At 43.0% G+C, this 21,743-nt stretch overlaps 1 non-coding gene across 1 annotated transcript; it reads right to left on the bottom strand.

The window, feature by feature from the left end:
- Nucleotides 1-287: 287 nt before the first annotated feature.
- Nucleotides 288-20,373, bottom strand: LOC108178762 (uncharacterized). The gene is made up of 3 exons (XR_011385674.1): nt 20,242-20,373; nt 16,773-16,852; nt 288-421 (listed from the first exon to the last, which is right to left on the bottom strand). It is a non-coding gene; the product is annotated as an uncharacterized protein (transcript).
- Between the last annotated feature and the right edge of the window lie 1,370 nt (nt 20,374-21,743).

The raw sequence follows: 21,743 nt of genomic DNA, 5'->3' as shown, positions 1-21,743 counted from the left end.
AAGAGCCTTAGAGGGTAGCCCTTAGTGAAGTGGGGTGTGAGAAATCCCTCTGAAGGTGGTAAGCATGAATGAGTAACATCCAGTACTCAGCTACTGCTCTGTGGTAAATGTACTAAGCAAGGCCAAGGAGGTGCTCTATCACTTGGACAGCCTCTTCAGTAGCCAGCTTCTTTAGTCTTCTGCTCACTGAGGACAAGGGGCCCGTGGAGCTGCAGGAGGAGTCTGCGTTCCAGTTTCCAAGAAACACCAGGCACAGCCCAAGTTGTGATTGGTTGGGATGGGACTGGAGGCAGGGAGGCCAAGCAGGGGCTTCTGGAGGGTGTAGCTCCAGGTAGATGCCCTGACACTCTGTCTTCACGAATATCCTTTTAATGGTGTCCAAGCTAGCTGCAGGGTGATGGTTCTAATAATGATGCATGTTCTGCAAACAAGAGCTTCATCATTATTTTGAAATATTTAATATGAAAGACTTCAACTGGATTTGAAATCTACTCACATTATCATAAAAAATTTTACCAGTATATTTGTCAGTGAAACAAGCAGAAAAGCTGTAGGTATAAGTTCAATTGTTAAACATTTTTGAACAATTTAAAAATGGGTTTCAAAACTTTATCATCTACTTGTACAAAGAAAAATTTTGTTGTTGATGATGCTGACTGTTAAGAATTTGAGGAACACATCATTGAAAGGTCTTGGTTAGGATTTGTGTGTAGCCATTTCAAGTACAGGATATAAAATAAACATGTTATGAAAGCAAATTTCAAATTGTTCATTTGAAATTTTGAAAAGATTTTTATATCAAAGTTTAATGTTATCTCAACATTTAAAAGGAAAACATTAGACTAAGATGGTCCCATGGGGGAATTCTACCAAAGAGATATTTTCCAAAGTCATACAGCATCTTTCAGAATATTATAAAAGAGGAAACAGTCTCTTACTCATTCCATGAGACCAACAAAACTTTAATGTCTGAAGTAAGTAAGGACAGTATGAGGAAGGAAAATTAAACACCAATGTTACTCATAGACACAGATGTCAAAATCCTAAGCAAAGTGTTAGAAAGCCAAATCTAGTACCGTATAAAAAAGGAAAAGACCATGACCAAGATGTATTTGTATGAGAAATGCAAAGGTAGTCCAACATGAGGAAGGTCTACAAATGCCATTTACCACATTATCAGATGATTGGTGAAAACAAACTATCATACTGAGAAATGGAAAAGACATTTTATTAAAAAATCAGATACTCTTTCATGATTTTAAAAAACCAGAAACTTTGTAACATACAGGAATAGCATGAAACTTGCTTAACCTGATAGAACCCATAAAAACCTACAGCAAATATCATTCTTAATAAGGAAAACTTAGTCATGTTTCCTCTAAAATACACAATAAGATAGAGATGCTCACTATCACTTATCAAATCAACATTGTCCTAAACATCAAAGTAAGATGATAAAAAATAAATTAGACACATAAAGGTTGGAAAGGAAAAAACCAAAATGTCATGTTGACACTGATATGGTTGTTAACATAGAAAACACACAAGAACAGACAACTTAATAGAAACAGGAGCTCCTGGGAGAAATGGCTGATGCTAGGATTGAGGCCAGAAGATGCAAGATGAGTCTCGAACATCTTGGCATGGCAGAAGGTAAGGAAGTGCTCAAAAACAAACGATGGAGGCATGTCAAAGGTACACACTGGCCAATCTCAAAGAGCCCTCAGTGGCCAAAGCCGGAACAACCTGAGCAACAAAACAAAGAATATAGTATGGGATTACAATTCAACATCTTAAATAAATGTGCACAAGTTCATATGATATAAACAAGTGATAAGTAAATAAGCAAGGAGGAAAATAAAGGATGAGATCACTCTTTACAGAAGAATTCCAAATAATACATGCAGGTGTACTTCACACATTATGTTGGAGCTTAATTTAATCCCACCCCTCTCCTTGAGGGCAGACTAGATTCTTCCAAAGAACAGATTATGTAAAGGGAAAAATAGCAACTCTGCAGTGGAGAAACCTGGCCAACGTCACCTTAACCAAGGGATGAAGGTTCACATCATCAGGGATGATCATACTGTAGGAGAAAAACCTCAAACAAATCTGAACCACGGCCAGCGCCGTGGCTCACTAGGCTAATCCTCTGCCTGCAGCGCCGGCACTCCGGGTTCTAGTCCCAGTTGGGGCATCGGATTCTGTCCAGGTTGCTCCTCTTTCAGGCCAGTTCTCTGCTGTGGCCTGGGAAGGCAGTGGAAGATGGCCCAAGTGCTTGGGCCCTGCACCCGCAAGGGAGAACAGGAGGAAGCGCCTGGCTCCTGGCTTTGGATTGGCACAGTGCGCTGGTCATAGTTCTACTGGTCGTAGTGGCCATTTGCAGGGTGAACCAACGGAAGGAAGACCTTTCTCTCTGTCTCTCTCTCTCTCTCTCACTGTCTAACTCTGCCTGTCAAAAAAAAATCTGAACCAAAGGACATTCTTATAGTACTCCTCAAAATATTAAGGTCATAAAAACCAAGGCAAGGGGCTGCCGTTGTGGTGTAAAGTTACCTCCTGCAAAGCTGGCATCCTATATGGGTGTCAGTTTGATTCCTGGCTGATCCACTTCCAATCCAGTTCTTTGCTAACATGCCTGGGCAAGCAGCAAGAAGATGGCCCAAGTCTCTGGGCCCTGCAAGTGTGTGGGAGACCTGGATGAAGCTCCTGACTCCTGATTTCAGCCTGGCCTAGCCCTGGCTATTGCAGCCATTTGGGAAGTGAATCAGCGGATGGAAGATCTCTCTCTCGGTCTTTCCCTATCTCTGTAATTCTGCTTTTCAAATAAAAAAAAATCCTCAATTCTTAAAAAAAAAAAAAAAAAGCAAGGCAAGATTCAGAAACTGTCACAGATCAAAAGATAGGCTGACTAAAAGCAATGTGGCATTTTGAAATGGATCCTGGAACAGAAAAAGGACATTAGTGGGAAAAAGTAATAAATCTGTCTGAAGACAAGACTAACACCTAGTTAATAGTCACACCAATTTTGCTTTCTTAGTTTTGGTAAATATACCTAAGTGAGTATAACAGGGGTTCTTTAAAAAGTTCATGGAAAGCGTGCATTTTGAAAAAACAATACATGGATTTCAAACATTTTTTTGCACTGAAATACACTTATTTGAATCCCATTTTTCTATGAACTTTTTGACATCCTCTAACACAAGAACTTTCTGTACTATCTCTTTAGTAACTTTATATAAATCCAAAATGAAAAGTTCGTATAATAGTAAAAGTTTACTGGGGGCTGGTGCTGTGACGCAGTGGGTAAAGCCGCTGCCTGCAGTGCCGGCATCCCATTTGGGCGCCGGTTCAAGTCCCAACTGCTCCATTTCCAATCCAGCTTTCTGCTAAGGCCTGGGAAAGCAGTAGAAGATGGCTCAAGTGCTTGGATCCCTGCAGCCACGTGGGAGACCCGGAGGAGGCTCCTGGCTCCTGGCTTCAGATCAGCGCAGCTCCAGCTGTTGTGGCCATCTGGGGAGTTAACCAATGGATATAAGACCTCTCTCTCTCTCTCTGCCTTTCTGTAATGCTGCCTTTCAAATAAATAAATAAATCTTTTAAAAAAGTTTACTAAGGCATATGGTTAAAATGAAGACACAAAATCAGCTTCATTTCTATATACCTGTAAAAGTGATAAAAACACATTATATAGGGGCTGGTGCTGTGGCATAATGGGTAAAGCTGGCACCTGCAGTGCTGGCATCCCATATGGGCGCCAGTTTAAGTACTGGCTGCTCCACTTCCAATCCAGCTCTCTGCTAGGGCCTGGGAAAGCAGTAGAAGATGGCCCAAGTCCTTGGGCCCCTGCACCCATGTGGGAGACCCAGAAGAAGCTCCTGCCTCCTGGCTTCAGATCAGCGCAACTCTGGCCATTGCGGCCAACTGGAGAGTGAACCATCAGATGGAAGACCTCTCTCCCTCTCTCTCTCTGCCTCTCCTCTCTCTGTGTAATGCTGACTTTCAAATAAATAAATAAATCTTAAAGAAAAAAGAATCCACTTAACATAGGGGGATATATCACTTCCATCACTAGGACTCAACATCATAAACATCCATGTGTATCACATCAATCTACAGACTCATCGCAATTCCTAAGTCTTTAGAGAACATGACACGTGCATTCTGCGATGCATTTAAACACCCAACGGCCAGGAATACCTGATATTCCTAAAGAAAAATAAAATGGGAAGATTTTGTTCTATCAAATATCAAGGGTTATCATGAAGCTGAAGTAAAGGTAGCATACTGAGGTACTCCTTCAGAGAAAGCTGACCAACAGCAAAGAGAGCCCAGAAACAGACCTATAGAGATGGAGAACTCTGGTGCACGCCACTGGTGGCACCTCCTATCACTGGATTATGTAGGTGGACAATAACGAAGCCAGTTCCCTACCTTCTACCACACAAAAATCAGTTCCAGTTGGATCAAGGAGTTAAATGTGATAGGTAAGCTTTTATTAAAATAGGATAAAGAAGGTTATGACCACATGTTAGGAAGGACCAGCTATAATAAGGATTGATCTATTAAACTCTATCAAAAAATCAGAATTTCTTCTTTTCAATAAAAAAATAAAATTTCTTCTTTTCAAAAACACCATAAAGAACAAAATACCCCAAACTGAGAGAAGGTATTTAACAGGTATAATTGACAAATGATGAGTTTCCAAAATAAAGAATTCCCATAAATCAATAAAAATGATTTAAAATTGCTTTCAACAGGCAAAAGATAATAGCTGGTTTGCATAGAAGAACCAAATATGGCCAATAACCATGAAGAGATGTTCTACTACATTGATGACTAGACAAATGCTAATTAAGACCACAGTGAAATATTATTTTGTACTCACTATAGTGACAAAAATTAAGAAGCAGGACAATATGAAGTATATAAAGGTGGGACTCAATGGGATCCCTTATACATTGCCGAAAGAACTGTAAAGTGGTGCCAGCAGGGACCGGTGCTGCGGTGTAGTGGGCTAAACCCCTGCTGGCAGTGCCGGCATCCCATTTGTGTGCTGGTTTGTGTCCTGGCTGCTCCTCTCCCATTCAGCTCTCTGCTATGGCCTGGGAAAGCAGTAGAAGATGGCCCAAGTGCCTGGGCCCCTGCACCCGTGTGGGAGACCCAGAAGAAGCTCCTGGCACCTGGCTTCGGATCAGCGCAGCTCCAGCCGTTGAAGCCATTTGGGGAGTGAACCAGTGGAAGGAAGACCTCTTTCTGTGTCTCCCCATCTTCCTGTCTGTAACTCTAGCTCTCAAATAAATAAATAAATCTTTCAAAAAAAAAAGTGGTGCCATCAATTTAGAATAACTCTGTTAAGGTAAATTTTACATGTTTTATTAACTAATGATTCCATTCCTATGTGTATATCTTAGAACTATGGGTGTGCATGTATACCAGGAGACACATATAAAAATTTTCATAGTATCACTGTTCATGAGAACAAAAAGCTAGAAACAACTCAAAGGTCCATCAATTGATAAATGGATAAGTAATTTGTTTTCTAGTCACCCAAGGTAATATTATACAAAATTGTAAATGGACAAACTATAGCTACATGCAACAACACAGGTAAAGCTTAGAAACATACTATTGGGGGCTGGTGCTATGGCTTAGTAGGCTAAGCTTCCACCTGTGATACAGCATCCCATATGGGCACCAGTTTGTGTGCCAGCTGCTCCTCTTTCAATTCATCTCTCTGCTGTGGTCTGAGAAAGCAGTGGAAGATGGGCCAAGTGCTTGGGCCCCTGCTCCTGTGTGTGAGATCCAGAAGAAGTTCCTGGTTCCTGGCTTCTGGCTTCGGATCGGCTCAGCTCTGGCCTTTGCAGCCATCTGGGGGAATGAACCAGCGGATGGAAGACTTTTCTCACTCTTTCTCCCTCTGTCTGTAACTCTACCTCTCAAATAAATAAATAAAATGTTTTTTTTTAAAAAGAAACATACTATTGCATGAAAAAGGAAGTCACAGAAGACACAGATAGTATATTTTTGTTTACAAAGCTGAAAAATCAAGCCTAAAAGATAATGTATTAGTTAAGAATCCCCATAAATATGAGAAAATGCCATATATCCAAAACAGGAAGGGAATGCTAAGCCTAAGACTTAAGAGAGTGCTCATTTCTGTGGAGTGGGCAGGAGGAATGAGATAGAAAATGACACAAGGAGAGATGCTTTTCTTACTGGTACATTATATTAAAGCTCGCATGTATAATGTATGGATTCTTTTACCATATATGTAACCCATTTTATATGAACAGACAGAGAATGGGAAGAGTACGAGGAAGTGAGGAATGACAACTCTTTTGGGGAGTTCTGCTATTGGGAAATTGAGAAATACCATCATAATTGCAATGGGATATGGGATGCGATGGGCGTGCCTTTTTTAAAAGATAGGAGAAATAGGAGGGCGATGGAACTTTGGTGAATTCACTCTCCCTCTAAAACAATAAAATTATGGACAAACCAACTATACTCGACCATTTGGAAGTCTGGCAATTAACCAAAGCCACAGAATGAAGTGAATATCGCCTACCTAAGAGAAACTGCAGACTCCTGCTTGGTAAGCCAGCAGGGTCTGTGACGTTTTACCTGTGGCTAGTCTCTTCCTCCCCCAACCTCTCCAGCTCAGTGGTACAGTAGCCAGAAGGACAAAATTGCAGAAAAACACAAAGATCTGATGCTGTAGGAATTTGAAGGGATATCCTGGCGAACAAGACAACCATGTGGAACTCTGAAAAGCTCGGGCATATTGCTAGGGACCCAAAGGGATGTGCACGTAGTCAAGGCTGTGTGCGTGACCAGGAAGCTGCTGAGAAAGGTGCCGACCCAAAGCTCTCACCTCTCACTGGCTGTGAGTGCTTGGAAAAGTAGAAAAGTGAGAAGAACCCAGGCTGCCATGTAAACTGGCTGCCACTGGGAGGCACCCTTTTCCATCCGGATTCTCCTGGCAAAGAGTGGAAGACATTCCGGCAAAGCACTGAAGGAAATCCTCAGACCAATCACTGGCAGACCACCAAGTCACTCAGGGACAGGCCTAATAGTGAAAACACTAGTTGGGATGCCTGCCTCTCATTTCAGGGTGACTTGAGTTCAATTCCTGACTTGGGCTTCTGACTCCAGCTTCTTGCTAATGCAGGCCTGGGGGGCGGGGAGCAGCATTGATGGCTCAGATGATTTGGCTCCTGCTACCCCTATGGGAGACCTGGATTGAGTTCCTGCCTCCCGGGTTTGGTCCAGCCCAGTCCCAGCTGTCACAAGCATTTGGAGAGTGAACCAGTGGACGGGAGCTCTCTCTGCCTCTTCAATAAATAAATAAATTAATTAATAAAACATAGCTCCTCATTAAAAAAAAAGAAAATACACACAAGAACTTAATAATGGGAGCAGAGAACTCGGGGGCCACATAACACAAGAAATACAGAAAGCAGAGAATTAGTTCAGAAAGCTTAATAAACAGCACCAGGAAAAAACAACAACTACAACAGCAACAACCAAACCAAACAAAAACAAAAACAGACCAACAACAAGCCTTTGGAGTCCAGATGTCAGCAAGGTGACAAAACGGGACTTGCTAGCATGTGCGCTAAAACCCTACCTCCTACCCCCACCCGCAGCGACATCAATTTCAACCATTACCCATGCATGTAAATTCTTCACCAAAGCTAAGGAGGCCAGCTGAAGGATTACAGCAAGAGGGGATGGCAGAGAAATGAGGCAAGAGACGCTGAAGAGCGCATGAAGGACATTTTTACATTTATCCATGTCACCCAGCCCCCAGCCCCAGGCAGCACAGCAGGAAGACAGATCCTCTCTCTCACGGAGGGAAGAGAGAGACGTGAGCCCTGGATTTTCTTCAGACTGCGACACAGGGCCTGCCCCAGTAAAACCCAGCACCAGGCAGGCCACCATGGCCCAGGACCCCAGGCTGGTGCTTACAGACTGAGGCTCCAGTGCCAGGCCAGATCCCATAGCTCCGGGCTCACAGCTTGTGTGGTATACTCAGTCTCTTGGGTCTGCCCCAGTGCCAGGCTGACTTAGGGGCCCCAGGCTCCAGACGAGCCTTAGTGCTGCACTGGCCCCAGCACCAGGCTAGCTAACCCCCATGCTCTGCTACACATATACTCCACAGCAGGCCTGCCCCTGTGGCCCTGGGACCCACACTACCGTCAGCATTGAGCTGGCTCCTTCGGTTCAAATTTTAGGCCTGCTTCAGCACGCGCACAGCCTCTATAATCACTGTCATCAGGCCAGGCCCCGCAGACCCCGCCTCTAAGCCAGATGCTGTGGCCTCAGGCTCCAGGCCCACCTCAGCTTCCAGACCAGCCCATATAAACTCCAGGCTGCAGGCCTGCCCCAGCCCTAGGTCAGGCACTCCCAGCCTCAGGTACCGGAACAGCACCTGTGGACATAGGCTTCGGGTTTCCCCACTAGCAAGCCAGTGCCTGAGGCCCTATCTTCTAGGCTGGTCACTATAGCCCTGTGCTTCAGCTGGCCCACAGTCCAGGCCTGCTTCAGTAGATTCAGGGTCCAGACTCATCACACTAGACTCCTCACACTGGGCCAGGTCCTTGCAGAACCAAGCTCCACACACCTGCCATACCACCAAGTCAGTCCCATGTCCAGACTGGTCCCTGAGGCCCCAGGGTCCAGGCCCACCACAGTAGACCCCAGTGCCAAGCTGACCTCCACAGAGCAAAGTTCTAAGACCACCGTTGCAGACCCAGACCCCACGCCAGCTCCCATGAACCAATGGAAGATACCTCCCTCCCTCCCTCCCTCTCTCCATTTGGCCATTTGGGTAGTGAACAAGCAGATGGAAGATCTCTGTCTCTCACCCACTCTCTCTGTAACTTTGCCTTTCAAATAAATAAAATAAATCTTTTTTTTTTAAATAAAAAAGTAAAGACTCAAAGCATAGCAGTAGAGAAAATCACTTAACTGTAAAGGAAGACAATAAGAAAAAAGGGAGAAAAGATCTTGGAAATAACCAGAAAACAATATTAAAGTGCACTGGTAAGTCCTTACCTGTCAATAATTACCTTCAATGTAAATGGATTAAATTCTGCAATCAAAAGGCATAGAAGGACTGAATAAGGAAAAAACAAGATCCCAATTATATGCTGCCCATAAAGACTCATTTCAGCTCTAAGGACACAAAGAGACTGAAAATGAAGAGATGGAAAAAGACAGTCCATGCAACAGAAAGCCAAAAGACAGTACTATAGTTATATTAGAAAAATAGACTTCAAGTAGAAAACTGAAAAGACAAAGAAGGTTATTATGTACCAACTAGGAAGGTAACTCATTGAGAAGATATAATAATTGGAAATAATATGCACCCCACTTTGGAGCACCTAAAAATATAAAATAAATATTAATAGATTTGAAAGGAGAGGCAAACAGTAATATTATAATAATAGAAGACTTCCATACTCCACTTTCAGCAATGCTCAAGATCATCCATAAGGAAAAGATTAAACTACACTTTAGACCAAACAGGCCTCACAGACAAATTCAGAACATTCCAGTCAACAGCAGCAGAACACACAATCTTCTCAAGTACACACGGAATATTCCCCAAGACTGACCATGTTCTAGGCCACAAAACAAGTCTCACCAACTTTAAGAAGACTGAAATAATATTAAAAATCCTTCCCACTGACAATGGTATAAAACTACAAATCAGTAACAGGATGAATTTTTGAAAATTCACAAGTACATGGAAATAAAACATTATCCGGAAGAACAAATAAGTCAATGAAGAAATTAAAAGGGAAATTTAAAAATATCTTGACCCAAATGAAAATGGAGACAGATATACCAAAACTTACAGGATGCAGCAAAGCAGTACTAAGAGGAAAGTGTATAGCAATAAATGCCTACACTAAAAAAAGAAAGATCTCAGATGAACAACCTAAGGAACTAAAAGAAGAACCAACTAATTCAAAAGTAGAGAAAAGAAAATAAAGATCAGAACATAAATACATGAAATAGAATGCAGAAAAAAATCCAATGAAACTAAGGGTGAGTCTGTTTTAAACAGATAAACAAGGGGCTGGCATGGTGGTGCAGTGGGTTAGGCCCACACTGTATCCCACACTGGAGTGTCGGTCTGTCTGTCTGTCTCTCTCTCTTTCTATCTGCCTTTCAAATAAACAAGTCTTTTTAAAAAGGTAAACAAAATTGACAAATATTTAACTAGAGAAAGAAAACAGCAGAGAACTCAAATACAAAGGTTATGAAATTACTATGAACAATTGCATTAACAAACTCAATTAAATAGAAAAAATGCATACAGCTTACCAACAACTGAATTATGAAGAAACAGAAAATGAAAAGACCAATAACAAATAAAGATATTGAATCAGTAGTTAAAAATGTCTCCCATCCAAGAAGAGTCCAGGACCTGATGGCTTCACAGCTGAATTCTATCAAACATTTAAAAAGCTAACACCAATCATTTGTAAACTCTTCCACACTTAGGAATACTTTCTATTTTTTTAAAAGATTTATTTGAAATATAGAGTTACAGAGAGAGAGAGAGTCTTCCATCTGCTGGTTCACTCCCCAATTGGCCACAACAACCAGAGCTGGGCTGATCCAAAGCCAGGAGCCAGAAGCTTCCTCTGGGTCTCCCACACCAGTGCAGGGGCCCAAGAACCTGGGCCATATTCTACTGCTTTCCCAGGCCACAGCAGAGAGCTGGATCAGAAGTGGAGCGGCCAGGACTAAAACCAGTGCCCACATGGGATGCAGGTGCTTCAGGCTGGGGCTTTAACCCGCTGCACCACAGCACCAGCCCCTAGGAATACTTTCAAATGAATGTTTATGAGGACAGCATTACTCTGATACCAAAGGCAGACAAAGACTCTACAAGAAAAGAAAATTGCAGGTCAATACCTTGGTACAAAAATCCTCAGCAAAATACTAGCAAATCAAGTTTAACAGTGTATTGAAAGGTTTGTTTACCATGATCAAGAAGGATTTATCCCAAGGATGCAAAGATGGTTCAGCATATGCAAATCTATAAATGTGATACACCACACTAACAGAATGAAGGACAGTAAGCACATTATCTCAACAGATACAGAAAAAGCATTTACAAACTTCTACATCCTTTGATTATAAAAACTCAGCAAATGAGGTGCATTAACACAATAACAACCCCCAGAGTTAACATCATATTCAATGCTGAAATGTTAAAAGCACTCCTCTAAAATCAGGAACAAGAAAGGGATGTCCACTCTCACTACCTGTATTCAACATAGTGCTACAAGTCCTGCCCACCGCAATTGTGCAAGACAAAGAAATAAGGCACATGCAAACTGGAAAGAAGTTACATTATCACTGTTTACAGGTGACATGATCTTACAGTGGTACACAGAAAACCCTAAAGATGCCACCAAAAGTGTTAGAAGGAACACATTCAGTAAAGGTGCAGGATATTAAATCAACATACAAAACTCAGCAGTATTTCTACACTAATACCAAACTACTTGCAAAAGAAAATAACCCCATTTACCATAGTTACAGAAAAGGGAACATACTTGGGAATAAACTGAACCAAGGTGAAAGATACCTCATTGAAAGCTATAAAATAATGATGAAAGAAATTTACCATGACACAAATAAATGGAAAAATACCCTGTGTTTCTGGATTGGAAAAGTAATATTGTTAAAATACCCATACTACTCCCAAGCAATGTGCATATTATATATAATTCCTATCAAAAAATCTCAAGGACATTTTCCACAGAAATTGAAAAAATAATCCTAAAATTCTCCTGGAACTACAAAAGACTCTCAAGACCAAAAGAAATCTTGTCTCAAAAGAATGAGGTTGGAGGCCTCACACACTACCTGACTTCAAAATCTACTACAAAAATATAGTAATCAAAACAGCATGGCACTGGCATAAAACCACTGACCAATGGAATAGAATCCAGAAATAATGAATCCATGCATTTATGGACAATTGATTTTTGACAAAAGTGTTAAGAAACCACAAAGACAGCCTCTACAATAAATGGTGCTGGGAAAACTGAGTATCCATATACAGAAGAATGAAACTCAAAATGTACTAAAAATTTAAATGTAAGACCCTAAACTGTAAACTCTGAAGAGGAAAACACAGGGTACGTGCTCCAAGACATGGGTTTGGGCAATAGTTTTATGTATATGATCCCTAAAACACAAGCAACAGAAGTGAAAATAGGCCAATAAGATTGGACGGAACTATAAAGCTTTGGCACAGCAAACGGTAAAGAGACAACCTGCAGGATGGGAGAAAATATCTAAAAACTATTTATTTGATAAGGGATTAATATTTAAAACATAAGGAACTCAAACAGATAACTGATTTGAAAAATAAGCAAAGGATCTGAGTAGATACTTCACAACAGAAGACATACAAGTGGCCAACAGGTATCACAAAAACTGCTCAACACCACTAATTATCAAGGAGATGCAGGTTAAAACCACAGTGAGACAGCATCTCAGACCTGTTAGAATGGTTATTTATCAAAGAGACCCAAAGTAACAAGTGTACAGAAAAGGGAACCTTTCCACACTGTTGAGTGGCATGTAAATTAGTGTAGTCATTATAGAACGGTAGGGAGTGCCTCAAAAATTCAAACTAGAGGGCTGGCTCTCTGGTACAGTTGGTTAAAGACATGCCCTGTAATGCTGGCATCTCATTATGGGTGCCAGTTCGAGTCCTGGCTGCTCCACTTCTGATCCAGCTCCCTACTAATGTGCCTGGGAAAGCAGTGGAAGATGGTCCAAGTGCTTGCGCTCCTGAACCCATGTGGGAGACCTGGAAGAAGCTCCTGGCTCCTGGCTTCAGCCTGGCCCATCCCTGGCTGTTGTGGCCCTTCAGGGAGTGAACCAGGAGGCTGAAGATATCTCTCTCTCTCTTTAGAATGCTTTCAAATAAAAAAAAAATTCAAGCTTTTTTTAAAAGAAATTGATAAGCTGATCCTAAAATTTATGTGAAAATGCAAGGGACTTAAAATAGCCAGAAAAATCTTGAAAAAGAATAATAAAGTTACAGGACTCCCACTTCCTGATCTTAAAATATACTATATGGGGCTTGGGTTATGGCATAGTGGGTTAAGCCATCTGTGATGCTGGCATCCCATATGAGCTGGCTGCTCCACTTCCCCTGCTAATGGCCTGGGAAAGCAGCAGAAGATGACTCAAGTCCTTGGGCTACTGCACCCACATGGGAGACCTGAAGGAAGCTCCTGGCTCCGGCCTGGCACAACCCTAGCTGTTGTGATCATTTGGGAAGTGAACCAGCAGATGGAAGATCGATCTTTCTCTCTCTCTCTTACTCTCTCTCTCTCTCTCTTTCTATTTCTGCCTTTCAAATCAATCAATAAATCAATAAATCTGTTTTTTTTATTGTTTTTGGTATAATCTGGGATAGAGACAGACATACCGATCAACTGTAGAGAATTGAGGGTCCAGAAATTAACATTTATAATTTACAATAAGATGAGTTTTGACAAGGTTGCCAAGACAATCCAATAGGGAATACTTTTTTCAGTGAAAGGTACTGGGAGAACTAGATACTAGGAGAACTAGAGAACCTGGACTCTGCTATGGTTTGAATGTATCTCCCAAAAGTTCATGTGTTAGAAACTTAAACCTTAAATTCATATGTTACTGGTATTTGAAGACAGGACTTTGGGGAGGTTATGCAGATTAGATGCTATCATGAGTGGGGGGTCTCCATGATGGGATTAGTGGCTTCAATAATGAGAGGAGAGGTTTGAATTTGCCAACCGCTACTTTCTGGCCATGTTATGATGTAGCAAGAAGGTCCTTACCAGAAGCGGCCCCTCGATGTTGGACATCTCCTCCTCCAGAACTGTAATAAATCAGTTTTCTTCAGAAATTACTCAGCCTCAGGTATTCTGTTGTAGCCACAGAACAGACCAACACAGACCACTACCTCACACCATAAAGCTAATTCCAAATGGATCACTGACCCAAATGTAAGGGCTAAACCAATAAAATTCCAAGAAGAAAACAGGAAAAAATTTTTCTGGCCTTGAGTTAGGCAACGGTTACTTGGATACAACTTCAAAAACCCACACGACAAAAGAAAAAAATAAATAAATTGGACTTCAAATATTTGCAATCCATGTATCTGACAAGGGGCCTGTACCCAGATATATAAAGAACTTTTACAGTTCAATAATAAAAATAGAAATAATTCCATTGAAACTGGGCTAAGGGGGAAAGGTGTCTGCCCACTTCCAGCTCCTGACTGCAGCTTCTTGCTAACGCAGACCTGGGAAACAGCAGTGATGACTCAAGAAACTGAGTTCCTCACACCCATGTGGGAGCCCTGGATTGAGTTTTGGCTCTCGACCACAGTTGTGAGCTTTTGGGAAATCAATCAGCAAATGAGAGCCAGTTCTTTCTGGGTGTGTCTGTCTCTCTGGAATGAATAAATAATAAATTTTAAAAATGGACTAAGGATTTGAATAGATATTTTTCCAAAGAGGATATACAAATTGCCAATAAACACATAAAAGGACACTTAGCATCATTAGATATTAGAGAAATGAAAATCAAAACTATAAGGAGATACTATCTTGTATTCAGTAGGATGGCTATAATCAAACAGATAGAAAATAAAGCATGTTGGTGACGATGTGGAGAAACTGGAACCCCCATATAAGGGTACTTCCAACAGTTCATGGAAATTGGAATTAAGAGGAAAGTTTACTTTGGTATAAGATGTTTTGCAGTTCATGCATAGATTTTTCATAATATGCTTTTTCCATGAACTGTTGGAAGTACCCTTATACACTACTGGTGGGAATGTAAAACTCTCCAGTCACCTTTTGCAAATGGTTTAGTAGTTCCTCAAAAAGTTAAACATAAAGGGGCTGGTATGTGGCACTGACATCCCATATGGATGCTGGTTAGAGTTGATTGCTCCATTTCCAATCCAGCTCCCTGCTGATGGCCTGGGAAAGCAGTAGAAGATGGCCGAAGTCCTTGGGCCCCTGCACCCGCATGGGAGACCCAGAAGAAGCTCCTGGTTCCTGGCTTTGGATCAGCCCAGCTCCAACCATTACAGCCATTTTGGGAGTGAGCCAGCACGTGGAAAACCTCTCTCTCTTTCTCTCTCCCTCCCTCTCTGAAACTCTGCCTCTCAAGTAAATAAGTAAATCTTTAAAAAAAAAAATAGATACAATTATACCCTAGAGAAAATAACACACTTACCCATACAAAAACATGAATAGAATTTTTCAGAGAAATTATTGTATTATTCATGGTAGTGAAACATGGAAACAACTGAAATGTCCATCTACTCACAAATGAGTAAACAAAATGTTTGATACACAATACACAATGGAGTGGTATTTGGCAATAGGAAGAAATGATATTTCCAACAATGTGGATGAACCTCAAAAAATCATGCAAAGTGAAAGCAGCCAGTCATAAAGACTAACAGGCTGTTATGATCTCATATCTATGAAATGTCTAGAATAGGCCAATCTAGAGAGACAGCAAAAAAATAATTAGTGGTTTCCCAGGGCTAGGAAGAAGGGCAAATAATGCAAGTGACTGCTGAAGAGGAAGGAGCTTCTTTGACACAGGGGGATGAAACTGCACTAAATCTATTCATGGTGATGACTGCACAACTTCATGGTAGGCGACAAACCACGGAACAAACAGCCTTTAAAAGCATAACAAAAACACAGATGCAATAACAGAACGTCTATGTGCTAATGAGAACGATCTTGTAGAGGGGGAAATGGCCGATGCAGGAGAGAGGAGGGAAAAGTGGGAGGGCAATGTCCTCAGGTAGGTAAGAGAGGATGAGATCTGGTGCCAAAGGAGAGGGACTGGATTTTGATGACAGCAGGAATGGTTTATCTGGAACAGCAGAGAAGAAGGAAGAGTATGTGAGTACAACTACTGGGTGTGTGTGTGTGTGTGTGTGTGTGTGTGTGTGTGTGTGCGTGTGTTCTATGGATGCTTTCTTTGGATAGTTTCACTTTTTTAGTCAAGTAGAGAACCAGAGTATAAGGATGGCAGATGAGGTATTAGAAATATGAAAAGAAAGAAGGTGTGAAGTCCAGCTCTCTGCTGTGGCCCGGGAGTGCAGTGGAGGATGGCCCAAGTGCTTGGGCCCTGCACCCGCATGGGAGACCAGGAGAAGCACCTGGCTCCTGCCTTCGGATCAGCAAGGTACACCGGCCACAGTGGCCATTGGGGGGTGAACCAACGGAAAAGGAAGACCTTTCTTTCTGTCTCTGTCTCTCTCTCTCTCTCTCTCACTGTCTAACTCTGCCTGTCCAAAAAATAAAATAAAATAAAATAAAATAAAATAAAATAAAATAAAATAAAATAAGAAAGGAGGTGTGAAATAATCACTTTGGAGGTAGGAGAGCATGTGGCCTGGGGAAACGGGGCAAAGCAGGAAAAGAGCTGGATTTAATCAGGGCTGGGGTCTCCCCTGGCAACTATGCTGGAGAGACAGAGGGGTCAGGATGATGAAGGTGTATGCAAGGGGAGGACTGTGACAAGCCCTGGGACCTATCCGGATTAAAGTGAAGGGTAGTAGAAATGTCCCATCCCGGTGGGATTGAAGGAGTTAGCAGAGGGAGTGATCTGGGAGGGTAGGAGGTGCTGGGTGGATGGCAGGATGTCAGAAACTGAGATTGAGGTGACAATGCAGTCATAGGCAATGACAAGAAGGATAATACCATTGGAGCAGGCGGCTCAGGTGGGGTTGAAAGGCAGAGTCTTTGCAGGAGAGTGGATCACAGAACGTGGGCAGGATCACCTAAGAGGATATTAAAATCATCAAGAATTAGGACTGGAACAGAGTTCGAGACAGTAAACTCATAGTTAAATTCCTCTAGGAATGAGGAACAGCAAGGGCTGGGGAGGCGGGTGTGCGTGCCTGTATGTGACTCTGACACAGAGTGGGGGCGGGTTTGCTGGTATAATCTGATGATATGAGATTTAAAACAAGGTAGCTGATATTTACATCACCTCAGAACATCTCACCATAAATCACTTAGGAATTACACAGGCAAAAGAGTACAGTCACACGTCACTTCACCATGGGGGATATGTCCTGAGAAACGCGTTTTTAGGTGATTCTGTCATTGCTTGAACATCACAGAGGGTACTTAAATGCAAATGGAGAGAGTGTCACAGGTGATATAATCTTACAGGACCGCTGTTGTGTATGTGATCTCTTGTTGACCAACCCGTGGTGGTGCAGTATGTGCCAATAGCCAGAGTGAGGAAATCTGGCAGGCATCAGCTTCAACAAGCTGTCAAAATGAAAGCAACCCGTGTTGGAACACAATGACATGGTGTGCATCCTGATATGACACACTGAAGACACAACATCTCTTCTGTGGTATGCTTTGCCAAAATTACACAATCACCTGCAGACAATCCAAAATTCTATGCAATAACTACCATGGCTATTCGGAAGCATCGAAGTTGTGAAAGACAGAGAAAGACTTAAAGAACTGGTTCAAATTAGAATGCTTTAGGGGTCATGATGACCAAATGCAATGTGGGATCCTGCACAGGACCCTAGAAAAGAAAAATAGTATTAGTGGAGAAACTGACAAAAATCTAAACGCAGTCTATGCTTCTGGTCCCAGTATTATTACCCCAAGGTGAATTCTCTATTGGATACTTATGCTGCAGTTCTATAATGCATTAACATTTGGTAGATCTGAGTGAGGATATATGGGAATACTTTAATTTGTACAGTGTTACAATCTTTTTTAAAGCCAGAAATTCCTTAAAAGTAAAAAAACGCTTAAAACTCTACAGGGAAACAAACAGTCAAAAAGGGTTGTTTAAGGAGGAGGGAGACAGAGATGTGTAGAAAGTGCAATCAGAAGCAAGGACCCATGTCTCCTGGTCAGAGGGATATGAGGGTGGAGCTGGGTAATGGTGTATCCAGGCAAATGCCAGACTGCCATCTGTGCGGTGGTTCTTGGCCGAGGTGGGAATCAAGGGATGTTTGGGGGAACTTCTGATCGTCACAATAATTCAAGACTATGGGTGACATTTAGTGGGCATTCAGTAGTGCACGAGGCAGCTCCCTCCACATGCCAAAGCATTTTACTGCATCCCATATTTCTTTAGAGTATCCCACCAGACACTCACACAAGTTGGTCCCTTCATGTAGTCATTTGACAAACATTTAGCAGGAGAGCCTACTGTGTATCCAACTCTGCTTTAGGTAATGGGGAGAACATCAGAGGACAAGACAAAAAAAAAAATTCTTGCCCTTCTGGGCTTACCACTGAGTGGTAGAATCATGTCATAAAAACCAAACACAATAGAGAGGTTAAGTTATATATTATGCAAGCAGGTCCAGAACACTCTGGGAAAAAAAAAAAAACAGAACTAAGAGAGCGCTGCAATTTTAAACAAGATGGTCAGGGTGGCTTTCATTGAGTAAAGAGCATCTGAGTAGAAGCCTGAAGGAAGTGAGGGTCGGAGCTTTGTGCACAGTCAGGGAGGGAGCATTGAAGGCCCAGTACCAAACTGAAGGTGGGAAGTGTGCAGTATGTGTTCAAGGAACATTAAGGAAGACAGCACGGAGGGAACAGGGTGACGGGGGGTGGGGGGAGCAGTATGAGAGAAGGTTGGTCTGTGTGTGTGGGCAGGGGAGCTCAGGGATCTTAATATACACTAGCTTTTCTAGAAATGCAACAACCATATAAATTGAGGGAAGATGGCACGCTGTTTTGTTTAGAACTTCACGAAGACTTGTACATCAGTTATGAAAACTGCACCACCCCGCTTGTGGCTTCTGAATCACCAATCAACACACATGTGCAAGTTTCACTATATGCAAGACCATTTCATTGTAGCTTCCCATGGAGGCATATCCCAGCTTTTACGTATTGAAATATGCAAGAAATATGCACTGTTTTATAAATCAGTCTTCTTTTCCTTGTCCCGTATAGTTCAATGACGGCACCATATTGGTTTTCAGAGAGTTACATATATAGATAGGTTCCATGTTCTATGTGTTTCAGTGCAGAAACACATAGAACATGGGACATTACAAAAACACTCATTATAAAAATGGGCTGCTGGGTCCAATATGCTTGGGACCTATCAAGGCATGGCAAGAAAATTTTGAAGGAAGTATTCAGAAGCCAGGATGAGAATGGAGGTGATTTTTGCTGCTGACCAAAAGTGAGTTCTAGAAGGACTGTAGGTAGGGGACAAAAAGACCGGCAGGGCTGTGTGGAGAGAAAATGTGGGGATTCCTGGACTCCTTGTGGCAAGTAGCACTACATAGGATAAACGGCCATTATAAAGGGGTTTTTTAATCTCTAAGTGTCTCTCCCCACTCAAGGTGTCTCTACATGTTTAACAGAGGATGCTGGGATACAAACAGGGTTCTCTCCTCAACCAGACCAGAAGCAGCCCAAGACCAGGCTTTGTATTTTTATCCACACGATAGTTCAGAGCCCCAGGCTTAGCTCATAGGTGTCCTGAAGCCAAGTTCATGGCTACGAACAGTGCACTTCTACCCTCTTCAGGGATGGGAAGAGACAGGAGAAAGAAGAAAAACAGTAACAGAAAGAGCCCTGAGAAGGAAGACTCAACAGGAGACAGGGAGAAAACAGAGACCAAGAAAGACATTTGCTTTTCAATCACGACTGTCATCATTTATTTAAACATTCCTAGGGGCCAGGGGCTGGGCAACGTGATGTATAGGACTGTCTCAGGTAGAGATTACTACACTCCCATTCAACAGATGAGAAAACTGAGTCAGGTGATGAAACATATGGTTCAAGGTCGGGTCAAGATCCAGTCTGCTAGGTCTGGGTGGTCTACTATGTCTCAGAGAGGTAAACGGACAGAAAGAGACAGAGACCGTGCTAATGTTGGTGGTGGGAGAAACGGAGACAGACACGGACGCAGAGAACCACGTGAGCGACAGGACCCGCACAGAATTTTTTCCTAGAGACCGGGGGTGGGGGCCGCGGAGATCGGGCACAGGTGTTACTCACCTGGTTGCCGTCTGGGGGCCGCGGGAGCACTCGCCCACCCTTTCCTACCCGAATGAATTCTCTGCAACCCGCTGACCTACGGTTGAGAGGCCGTCCGGGTAAAAGCTCGCCCAGGCCCCACCCCTCATGCACTCTGGCCCGGCCTCTTCTCCCACCTGCCCCGCACCTGTCTTTCTGGCTTCTCACCAGACACCTCCGGCCTTAGACGCCCTGCCGCGCTCCAACAGACACCAAGGGTCGGCAGCAGGACCTGCCGTATACACTAGCCGCGTCCCTCTGGCCGGCTGGAGTGCGAACCGGGTCACAGGCCGCCACTGCTACCGACGGCTCCCCGGCTCCCATTGGAGGAGTGCCCTCCTGCCTTCCCTGCGATTGGCTGGAGATGGAAACACTTTATTTTTACCCCTCAGGCCGGGATCCAAGCCCAAGAAAACTCCGCCCCTTCGGGGGACTTTGATTGGTTTACGAGCCAAGCCCACCCTTTCATGGGATTGGCCAGGACAGGAGCATTCATCACTGCCCTTTGCAGGTCTGCTCGACTGGGCTTCCAGGATTCGTTGGGAACACGCAGGCGCGAAGCCTGAACCGAAGCCCGGCCCGAGTCGAGGTAGGAAACCGTTAGCGATCTCAAGTTTCCTGACGTCTTACGCTTGGTCATCCACCTCGCGCTTTCACCGCTTTGCAAAGAGACGCAACTTGGCCCCGTTACCGAAGGCTGCGCCCCCTGCTGGAATTTCCGAGCCAGGTTTCTTTGGTTTAAAGTGGGCAGAGTTCCTAATTTCATCCAGAAAGTATTAGGTGGTTACGGGGAAATGGCGGTTATCCACCAACCCCAGCTATTTACTGAGATATTTAGTCAAGTGACAAGCTCGCTAGGAGCCTCAGCTTAACCCTCTGTGAAATGGAAAGATCCTATTTTTTTCTCCCAACGTAGTGAGGATTCAATGGGAGAAGATAAATTAATTACCAGGGGCACGAATAATTAAACTCGTCTCGCCCAATAATTGCCTTTCCCAACATTCAGGCAGAGGGACTATGCATGGCCCAGAAAGGCAAACTGATTGGCTTGAAGTCACACAGCAATAAGACCCAGAATAAAACCCAGGCTTCTGTTTTCCAAAGGAAAGCTGTTTAACAAGGAAAGACAGACTAAAAAGTCTCCTATTAGCAAGTTTTAAAATTTGGATTCTATAGATTTCTAACCGAGTCAGGATTTGGAGGGGTCCATGACACTGGATGTGAAAATATCTACATCTTTATTTTCTCTCTCTTCACGAATTGAAATTTAGCATTTTTAAAAGACTTAGTTTTGTTTATTTGAAAGGCAGGGCTACAGAGAGACCTTCCATTCACTGACTCACTCCACAAGTAGCTGCAATGGCCTAGGCTGGGACAGGCTGAAGCCAGAAGCCTGGGAGTCCATCCAGCTCTCCCACATGGGTGCAGGGGCCCAAGGACTTGGGCCATCCTCTTCTGCTATCCCCAGGCCCATTAGCAGGGACCTGGATCAGAAGTGGAGCAGCAGGGACCAGGGTTGATACAGGATGCCAACATTGCAAGCTGTGGCTTAGTCTGCTGCACCACAATGCCAGCCTTGAAATTTAGCATTTTTTGTATAAAATAATGTAACCATAGTAACAGTATCAGTGACTGTCACCAATAGAAATC

The sequence above is a fragment of the Oryctolagus cuniculus genome, chromosome X (genome assembly GCF_964237555.1).
Source record: "Oryctolagus cuniculus chromosome X, mOryCun1.1, whole genome shotgun sequence".
NCBI lineage: Eukaryota > Metazoa > Chordata > Mammalia > Lagomorpha > Leporidae > Oryctolagus > Oryctolagus cuniculus.
Note: the sequence above shows the minus strand (reverse complement) of the source record. Positions and strands in the feature narration are given on the sequence as shown.